The sequence below is a fragment of the Cupressus sempervirens genome, chromosome 10 (genome assembly GCF_028749045.1).
Source record: "Cupressus sempervirens isolate cs-2001-9-10 chromosome 10, ASM2874904v1, whole genome shotgun sequence".
Classification (NCBI taxonomy): domain Eukaryota; kingdom Viridiplantae; phylum Streptophyta; class Pinopsida; order Cupressales; family Cupressaceae; genus Cupressus; species Cupressus sempervirens.
The window spans coordinates 409,029,134-409,039,786 of NC_143127.1; the positions used below are offsets into that span (position 1 = coordinate 409,029,134).

General features: G+C 33.4%; 1 pseudogene; it reads left to right on the forward strand.

Annotated features, from left to right (window-relative positions):
• Positions 1 to 2,229: 2,229 nt before the first annotated feature.
• On the forward strand, positions 2,230 to 3,810 carry LOC149534422 (cytochrome P450 94A2 pseudogene; annotated as a pseudogene).
• The last annotated feature ends 6,843 nt before the right edge of the window (positions 3,811 to 10,653 follow it).

Below are 10,653 nucleotides of genomic sequence, written 5' to 3' on the forward strand. Positions count from 1 at the left end.
TATAAGTAAATATCAAAGAAAATTATTTTTCAATCTTGTGACTAGTATTATCACCTCGATTTCAACTCTATTGTATCACACAATACATTTCCATTCAAAATCTAGTTCTCATCTCTTACACAATGTAGGTACTCCAACTCAACTAGAGCTCTTGTTTTAGTCAAGTTTATATAGTTAGCCATTTAATATCAATTTACTTGTTTATATATATTGAATAGTTTTGACTTGAGATGATATTTTGGTTAGTAAATATGTTATTTATTTGTAAGCTTAATTTATGTCTCCAACTCAAACTCAATCAAATTTCTCTTCCAAATTCTTCCTAGTATCTAGTAAAGAGACACTTTTTTGATGGCTTCACACTCATCCTTTTTTTGAGGAGGAAAATAATATCAAACAAGCTATTTGATATGTAGACATTTTTTCTAGGTTTCTATCTTCAAATTCTAGTGGAATAAGGAATTGTCTTATAAAGAATCTTTCTTTCCCAACTTGAATAATATTGATAACCTTGATTAGAATAAGATTGATCATATGGGCAGATTTCTATTTTCTAGGAATCTCTTTTTCATCCCATGCCGTTGCTTCAAAATATTGGTGGACTAGATTCTAACAATTGAGAGTAAACTAAACACTAGACTTCCAAGGCTCATCCTTTGACAATAAAATTTTAAGAATTTCACTAATATCATGACATCAACTTCAATGAATCATTCTTCATGTGGGATTCCTTCCAAGACTTCTTATTTAAGGGTTGAGAATTTTCTTTGAGTTTTTATGGGCTTGTAGTATTTCATGTTGGAAATACTTTTCTATATTTGAGAAAATGAAAACAATGCTATCTTTCATCATTGTGTTTTTAATTAGTAGTTTTTTCTTTTATAGTGAAGCTATAATTTTCTCTAATGCTAAATTTAGGTGGAAGCTAAAAAATGCTACACTTGAAGCTATTCATCTAGAGAAGGAAGTAAACTCATTAGGAAATGCTACCTACATTATTTCTCAAAATCATCTAATATGCACCTTCTCTCAAGGAGGTTCGTGTGTACTTAGTGATTGAACTAGGTGTGCCAAGGTGCTTGTAGAAGTCATCGAGATTTTCATTTTGATTCTTGTGGATCCTTTCTTCAAACTTCAATGGAATTTGATGCTCTTGGACTATAGTTAGAAACTTTTTGTTGGCCATCTTGGAAGTTAGTTGCTGACTAATTACACATTGGTGAATTTACAAGTCTATAGCTTGTCATTTTTGTAGTCTATTTCAATAAGCTTATGAGGAGAATGGAGATGACATAGATGCTATCACTAAATTGGAGTTTATTTGCTTTTTTTTAAACTTGACATTTAAAACTTGACAGGTGTTGCCAAACATTGTAAATAGAGAGTCTTCATAATACTTCTTTATAAAGAATGTTATACTATCTCTTATCAATTAATATTTAACATTGAATTAAAAATGTTGAGTTTATCTTTTCTAATCTTCAAGTCTAAATATAATTTATAATATAAATTAAAATTTTATTTAAAATAAAATTCATTCTTAATTTCCTTTAGAGTACCTATAACTACAAAATGATTGTCTCATACAATATTAACAAGATTTATTGTGTTGTCCATAGCTATACCTCCTAAGGGAAATGACAAGTTTCTCGACATAAACATCTATGCAACAACAAATATGCATCTGATTTTATTGTTTTGTAAATTTATTAATTTAATTAAAAATCTTAGTAATTTTTGAATTAATTTAATAAAGTAAAGAAATGGTCAAATCAAATAAGTGTATATTTTGGACTGTTTAGCCAAAAGTTTTCTGGACGGCCAATGTTGATGGTCCAATCAAACTCAAATTTCAAGTTTTAGGTGAAATGTATCACTCACATTTAGTCACCTTTACCACCAAGCTCACTATATGACTGAGAGCTTGTATAATCACGGAAAGATCTCTGTCTCTCCACTGTAAACCCGCGATTCTTATTCCAATAAATTGCATCTGATCGAACCATCGAGTACCCGTATGCATTGCCAAGACCACAAATAAGTCATTTTTTTCCCCTTGTACAATCCAATTAAAATATCTATGGCGCCGTTGATTTCTAGTTATGTATTATTAACGTCGCTTCTGTAATTGCGGGACCCCCAAACTCGATATAACCGTAAGACGTCAAATAATCACACAAAGCATCTCTCGACTGTAAAACGCCATTGCCTTTGCAAACACTCTGCTAAATGGATGACAGCATGCTTTCTCTTGCTCTCCTCTTGTTTATAGTTGGCTATATTTTGCTGTGTTCTCTGAAAGGGAAAATATTAAACAGATCCTATAAAGGCCCTGCTATCTATCCCATTGTTGGTTCTGCCTTGGAGGTCGCTGCAAATCGCCACAGGTTTCTGCAGTGGCTCACACAAACACTCCAAAAAATGCCATCCAAGACCTTTCTGACCAAACGACCCGGCGGAGTAACGGATGTCTGCACTGCGGATCCTGCAAATGTGGAGTACATGCTTAAAACCAACTTTGAAAACTATCCAAAGGGTGAACGCTTCACAACTCTTCTCCATGATTTCTTGGGCCGAGGTATTTTCAATGCCGACGGAGAGCTGTGGAAGATGCAGAGGAAGACCGCCAGCTTCGAATTCAACACAAAATCCCTCAGAAATTTCGTAGTCGAGACGGTGCAGTGGGAGATTCGGAACCGGCTGGTGCCAGTCCTCAGAAACGCAGCCGAAACGGGTGAGCCTTTAGATTTGCAAGACGTTTTGCAAAGATTTGGATTTGACAATATTTGCAGGGTTGCTTTTGGGATGGATCCAGCCTGCCTACTGCCCTCCATGCCCACGACTTCACCTTTTGCAAAGGCTTTTCACGACGCCACAGAGCTTAGCGCCGGCAGATTCTTCTATGCTGTTCCCTTTCTGTGGAGAGTCAAGCGCATGCTAAACATCGGCTCCGAAAGGCGCTTACGCAGAGCACTTCAAGTAGTCCACGAGTTTGCTTCTCAGGTGGTAAGTTGTAGAAAGGAACAGATCTCCGTGGAAGGTCCTCAAAGAAATGATCTTCTTTCCAGGTTCATCGCACTTCTTTCAGATAATTCAAATCGAATCCACGGAGATGTTCATTTAGAAGGTGATAAAGAGTTCAGTGGCAGGATAGATATATTTTTGAAGGATATGGTGGTGAGCTTTATTTTAGCAGGCGGGGATACTACTTCCGTTGCTCTCACATGGTTTTTCTGGCTGCTATCTTCTCATCCGACCGTGGAGGATGCCATTCACACTGAAATCTTACATATATTGGGTAAGAGATCATCGCAACCCACAAGTGCTAATGAAGAAGGGGTTAGTTTCCGCTTTGAAGAGTTGAAAGATATGAAATATCTGCATGCTGCTCTGTGTGAGTCAATGCGGCTTTATCCTCCTGTGCCCGTGGATACTAAATGTGTCAAAAGAGATGATGTTTTACCAGATGGGAGCTGTTTGAGGAAAGGATGGAACTTGAGTTACAGTAGCTATGCGATGGGCAGGATGGAAAGTATTTGGGGTCCTGACTGCTTGCACTTCAGGCCTGAGAGATGGTTGAAAGAAGGGGAATTTGTGAATTACAACCCATACAAGTTTCCAGTATTCCATGCCGGGCCTCGAGTATGTCTCGGTAAAGAGATGGCATTCATACAGATGAAATCAGTTGTGGCGTCTGTTGTTCATGGCTTCAGTTTTAAGGTAGATGGTGGGATTGCATCTCCAGATTACGTGGTGTCTCTGACCATGCGCATGAGAGGAGGGCTGCCTGTTGCAGTAGAATGTCGGTGACCTACCAAGTCTGGTGGATTACTGATCAGTAATGTTTAGTAAACCTATCAACAACCTACCTATATTTATTATTTATTTGTGTTTTTAGTAATTGTAACATATTGGCTTATCAATTAATGTATCAAGCAACGAGGTCGGATCTATATTTGTGTTGACATAATTGTAATATATTGGCTTATCACTTAATGTATCAAGCAACGAGGTTGGATCTATAGTTAAAGTAGGATGTATAGTGTCACAAATCTGCTCATCGGAGTGGTGGCTTGTTTTGAAGTAAAATGATTTTATTTTTCTTTGTTATGATATTTGAATTATGTTAATAGTATACGTTTCATTAAATTCATTCTCAAGTTTAGTTAAAAAATATAATTCTATTGATTAAAGTAGAACATAAGTCTCAAGTTTAGTTAACTTTTTTGTTTTTGTTTTTGGGTATTGATTAAAGTTGAACATGAGTCTATGGTAGTTAATATTTAAATAGAAATAAAATAAAAGGTATTGTAATTTCTTTTTAAAATGGTATTGTAATTTCATTGTTTATATTTTAAAAATATTAGAAAATTTGAAAAGGAACAAATATTGTTTTGAAAATCACAAGTAAAATTTACATTATTTTGCATAATTTTATTGTATTTTAAAGTTCTTTTTATATGCAATTATTATAGTCCATGAGACATCTCTTTCAAGCATTCTATTGAATTGTCTATTGTATCTTTTATACATTGATGGATGTTTAGAGGCATTGAGGATGCTGGAAAAGGTCGTGAAATTTAAATTCACACTTGCCAATTACACTTGCTTGCATGCTTCTATAGCATCCTCAACAAATCCATTTTGTGAAAAACATGAAATAATTTTAGTTTGTGAGGACACATCTCTTTGAGACATCATGCCAAATAGTGTATGTTCCTCCTCTATGTTTCTACATGTTTTGTACTTGTTCAACCTAACATTTCTAGTCAAAATATCCAAACACAACTTAGGACTGCAGTTTATGGCCTCTTCCTATCAAAGCGCTTACCCAAATCAGTCAAAGTTTTGTTTAGGTTTCCAAATTAGTCCACGACATTTCTATTTTGGGATGAAGAGGTTATAAGCTACCTTAACTACATATTAGTGCATATTTCAATGCATATGTTTGTATAAATTTTTAGTTATATATGTTTTTAATATGATGATACATACAAAAGAATTCAATTTCAATAAAGACATTAATATGATTAAAATTCAACCCAAATTATTTAATATATTATAAATTTGATGCTCAAATTTTAGAAAGCTTGGTGATATTTAATCAACTAAGCAATTGCAAATATTCCATTGTAGGTAGATATACTTTTTGAATTGATTAATTTTGTCACTTCAATATATCGTCATATCTATAACAACATTAATAGGGTTGAAAATTTTACCAAAAAACTATTTGATAACAAAGCCAAAAAATATTAAAATTGGATGACGGTTCATTTTTTGAATGGTTACTTCTCAAAATAACCAATCTAATATTACATAGAAAACCCATATTAAATGACAATTCCAAAATAGATGACATATACAATTGTTTCAAGTTTGAACCAATTAATGAAGTTGACATTCAATGCAATGAATTAAATGAATGAAAACATCTCATTTATATAAAAAAATTGAGAGCTTATTTTTTTTCTTTTTTGAATTTCTAATTATAACCAATACAAAGACAAATGACTAACATTATTACAACTATCTAAACTATAAACTTAATGAAAAAGATATATTTTTAATGGAGAATAACAAGATGATTTTAGATCCCCACTACTAGCTTTGTTATAAATTCCTTGACAATGGAGGTAGGTGTAGGAGATATTAAGGGTCAAAAGAATAGGTGTTATAAGAATGGTAGTCGGGAGTAAATTTGGAGCATGGTAAGATTTTGTGTCCCTTGTAGATGGTCTAGGTGGACCTAGGAGGTAATATTTCTATTAATACTTGTCTAAATTAAAATCATGTCTCTACTTTTAATGAGGGGTGTTAGGTTTCTTATATTATTCCCACTTATTACTTTGTTAAGTTTATACTAAGGTTAGGTAAGAGGAGAGGAATACTATTAATAATTGGGCATATCTCTTTTGAGTTAAGCCAACTAATAGATTTACTTTCCCTTCTATGGAACAAATCACTAAGCTAGATTAAAAAAATGATCCCGTATCAAGTTATTGACCACAATATTTCCTTTATGAATTTCTTTCTTATGGAGAAATTTATTGGCTCTAGACTAAATATAGAGACTATCAAGGATTTTATTCTTAAGAAATGGAAGCTTAAGGAGAAGATGAAGATTGCAACCCTTACAATATGGTTGCTTTTCCATCACCTTCTCATGTAAGGAAGATCCTAATAATGTAATTTGTAGCAATCCATCTTTAAGTTATAAATAATTTTTCATCTTAAAAATCAACGTACAATTTTTTGGCTGGCCATTAGAATATTGGCATGGGGATAACTTTAGAAGTATTTTGATTTCTTTTGGGGATCTTCATTCTATAGATACTTTCACAACCATGAGGAAACATCCAGTGTATGAAAGGATCTATGTAGGGGTGGTAAAATCTACAAATATTCCTATCTCTATTGAAATATTACCTAATCTAGAAATATGGCACCAATTCGGTGAGTACAAATTTATCCCCATTGTTTATTTTTCATGTAAGAAATTAGGTCACTAGGTTAATGATTGCATATATGAATCTTGTAAGTCTAAGCAATCTAAAGTTGTGGAAAAGGAGAGGTGGGTAGAGAGGATGATGCTCAAGGTAAGGACATTTTTTTCCCTCGTCCATAGGAGTAGATCAAAGAGGTGAATAAGGAAAACATACCTTATGATTCTCTCCCTAATGCTAAGTAAAAGAAATAGATTCCTTGACAAGTCCTAAACCAAGATTTTCTTTTGAAGGCCCCTCCTAATATTGAACGGACTAACTTGAGTCCCCTAGTCATTGAAAAAGTGGTAGAATCTACCTTCCCAAAGTTTAAGGAAGAGTACATAATTTTTAATAATATTTTTTGAGTTTTAGATCAAAATAGTGTTGTCGATGCTTGGGTGGGATGTAAAATCTAGAGTGTTAGGAAATATTCTCAAAAGGAAAAGGAGAGGTTGGTAGAGAGGGTGATTCTCAAGGTAAGGATCAAGTTTGTTTAGGTGTTCAACAATGCCCTTCACTATCCCTTGGTACCTTTTGGTCATATAATCAATAATCTTTTATATTTTATCAATTCTCTTTAGGCTAAGAATAACATTATTCTTTTCACTAGGCTCCCCTATTTTTTCTTTCTCAATAACATCCTACAATTTACTCACAAGTTATTTCATCTTTGCATTCAGGGATCAACAGTTAATGTTTACGATTTTAATAGAGTTGAAGGACTACTTTTCCATATGGAAAGTATATAGAGAATTGGCTTTCATAGTCTACAAAACACCAAGGGTAGGTTCAACACTCAAATCCTTAAGGTCATATTACAACTTAGCTTTACATTGACCTCATCCACATCAATAGTAATGGTCATGGTATAATTCCTTTTGTTGTTTTCCTTTCCATCGTTGTAAAGCTCTTCATTCATCTCTTTCAAGGCCAAGACATTAGGAGAAACATAAACATCATGATCTATCATCTCAAAAACATCTTCAAGGAAAGGAACTTCTTTATCAAATTCATCCACATCCTCCTCTTCATTTACCTATTTCTTCTCCTCACTCTTATCATTCTATGAAAGGCCTTTATTCTTGTAATAGTGAATTAAAATAGGGGACATCTAATTATTGTGAGAGCTATACATATTCTCCACTAAGCCACATGAATAATGACTTTCCCTTTCTTTTTCCATCTCCAAACTCTTCACTTCATCCTCACTCTTTCCTTTCGACTCCATTTCGATCTGCTTGTAATTCACATTTTTCTGATTCCTCTTAATCAAAATAGTCTTAGCCTCACCAATATAAGTAATACTGAATTTTCCCTTTCCTTTTCTATTTCCAAGACTCTTAGAGATATTTTCCTTATTGATCATCATAGTCCTTGGGAATGACTCTTTCACATTATCCATCATATACTAAAAAATTAAACATATCATCCCTTCATGTAGAATGAGTTTATTGTGCTTCTGTATATAAACCTTGATACTATTAGGGAAATAAAAAAGAAAATAGAAGGAAAAAAACACTTTTTTAAAAAAATACCTAAAGTGATTCAAAAAGGAAAAATGATAGTTACAGGCTCTATCATAATATCCATCTAGAGTAATAAACTAAATCACAACCTCAAGTACCTTCTTCCATAGGGTTTTAATCAACGAAATCACATAAGAGCCTCCTTTTTCTTTGATTAATACCCAATCATTTTTCTTTGTAAATTTTTTAACTTCTTAAAAAAATTATTTGTTATGGTAAAAATGCATAACTTTAGTTTTAAGACAAGTGATCAATGCCATAATTTTAATGTTTAGCTTTAGACATCTTCCTACTAGTTTCACATTCCTCACCTCCCAATCATGGATAAATTATTCCAAACTTTAGGCTTTAAATACTTCAGCCTCTCCATAAATGGCACCTTTGGTTCCTCGCTCCCTTTGTTATGTAATTCCTTCATTCTCTCCTCTTCAAAACACCACTGCTGCAGGAGCATCTAGTAGTGTAAGGGCAATCCTATATCACCCCAAAAAAAAATGCTTAGTGTTAGTTTCTATTTAATGTGTCTTTATTTTTGTATACCCATTTGGGTCAAATAGACATTCCAACTCTCATAGTTTCACTATTATTTTTCTGGGTTACAGTTTTTCAGGGCCTTGGGATACATGCCAATGCTAAAAATAGGTTGTTTTTGTAATTAACCCATAACTATAATGATTTGGAGGGTGTAAGTTTGAGAGATGATTATAATTGTAATTTAAAGCACTCTAGAAAAAGAATCAGGTCAAAAGGCTTTATGGTTTGAAATTTATTGTAGTTTTAAGTTACCTGGAGACCTCTTAAGAATGCTTCAAAGTCAGATTTGAGGCATTAAATGTCCTTATACAGGCACGAAAAATGGGGAATCAGAAAAATTGGTCCATAGGGCTATAGAGCACTTGGAGAGATTTCAAGAAATGTAAACAATTCATCACTCGGAGTCCTAGATCAAAAGTTATGCCTCCCGAAAGTTGGACTACCATTTTTGGATTCTTCTAATTTTACACCAAATTTTGACATGTTTTCCTAACCCTATGAAATATTTTAAAATCTATTCCTAACCCCAAACTTAAGACCATTTTTGGCATTGTAAATACAATTCTTTTGGTGGGGTTTGGGAGAAGGTACTTTGAGAAAGGTTTTTCTCTAGAATCTAATAACATTGTAAGCCATAGGACATGTCATTGAGTCTATTTTCATTTTACTTAATGCCATAGCATATCACTTTTGATAAGAATATTCCCCTTTTCTAGTTGTGTTGATTTTGTCTTGGGTTATGCCCTCATTAACCACCCATGATTTTAACACTAAAAATAACCCTTTGAAAAATATCACTTAACACAAAATACACATCACACAATAGAAAGCCAAGAAGAATTAGTTGCAAATATAATGCGCACAAAGCTTGGTAATAAATTTGATTATTACACTTCACACTTATGAAAGCACCGCAATTATTAAAAATCATGTCCCCTATACTACCTTTCATAATTAGAAAGATTTGTAATACAATTAACTTTACTAAGCATCTTGTGATGATTAATGAGTTAGTGTCATCATTCAAATTAATGGAAGAGGTGTTAACAACCACCATGTTGGCCAACACGCTAGTGACCTTATTGGATTCTCTATATAGGTGGTTGTTATGGGCCTTTTCAAGATTGTTAATAAATATGTTTGCCTCTTGATTTATATTGTCTATAGTGAAAGATAAAATTTACCTATTATAAATATAATTGAGAATATTCTAGGAGTCTCTCTTAGTCCATAACCATCTACTACTACATTTATCCACCAGTCTTAAACCCTAGAGTAAAACAATCGCCTTAGCCAAGTGGTTCATCTTGATCCCAAGAGGGACAACAATGACTTTAATTATATTACGTCTTTTATTTCTAACAATCATACCACAACTAACAAGACAAGGGCCCCCTTTAGCTGCCTCATCAAAATTCTTCTTAAGCCACCCCTAAGGTGGGCAATTCCATCTTGCACTATCCTATTTCTCTTTATTTAGCACTTTTTTATTCACCCTGACTCATTCATGTTTACCATCATAAAAAGGAAGTTTCTCCTAAAGGCAACTATGGAGATCATAAAAAATATTGGTTTTTATCCTTTCAGCTAGCAATGGTAGAAAGATGGAAGAGTTCCTAAACACCCTATTATTTCTTTCCTTCCATAGATTCCACATAACATGAGGGATGAGAAGAATCTACAAGTTTCTATTTACGACAAGGTTTATGACCTTTTGCCATTATCCAAAAATCCATTATCTTCTCCATAATAGGCTAGCACAGATTCCACCTCTATGGAATATACATCTAAGTTTACCATGCAAAAGGGCATTGCAAGACAATGAGGTCCACAAATTCCAAATGCCCTTCACAGAGAAAATACATGTTTTCTTAATAAGTAATTGATAGCAACCAACAAGACGAGGGGCTGGCCCTGAAGTAAAAAAAGGCTAAAAAAAATAGTTGGAGGTAACCTCCATATCAACTATCTAATACCAACTTTAAACTTCAAAAATAAGAAGTTCATAGTCAACTTAATAGTACTAGTAGTCTTTAAACTAATATGCATAGTAGACTATAAAATAAAATAGTGCCCTTTACAAAAATTGTTGCTATGAGTCCCCT